This window comes from Perna viridis, chromosome 11, assembly GCF_037379345.1.
Source record: "Perna viridis isolate PV_CMFRI_1.1 ecotype Kerala chromosome 11, ASM3737934v1, whole genome shotgun sequence".
In the NCBI taxonomy this organism is placed as follows: Eukaryota; Metazoa; Mollusca; class Bivalvia; order Mytilida; family Mytilidae; genus Perna; species Perna viridis.
The window spans coordinates 27,714,197-27,714,599 of record NC_142455.1 but is presented as its reverse complement, the minus strand read 5'-3'; positions in this window follow the sequence as shown (position 1 = coordinate 27,714,599).

The window sequence follows — 403 nt, the reverse complement described above, 5'->3', positions numbered from 1 at the left end:
CTTTGAAGTCTTAGTTATTGTTTGAACCTTCATCCCAAAAGCACAAAAATATTGTTTCCCCTTTTTTTGCCTTTAAAGTCCCATAAATCTTACAAGATTATTTGAAAAACAATGGCAACTAAAAGTTCTGTTCCTTCCATGAAAACAACCAATTATAAAAATGCCACAATGCATACTTAAGTAATCAAATGACATGTGGACAGACTACAATATACTGTAAAACAGATGTCAATCCAGAGGGGATTCAAGTGACTTTTTTACTTGAATATTGTTATTGTTGCAAAGTTTTGGCAAAAATGAGCAATCAACAGCCTGGGACCTTGCCCAATTTTTAACCCTTAAGAATCCATCCACTCCCTTTTAAAGATCTCTGGATCCGTCCCTGTAACAGATTATATAAATG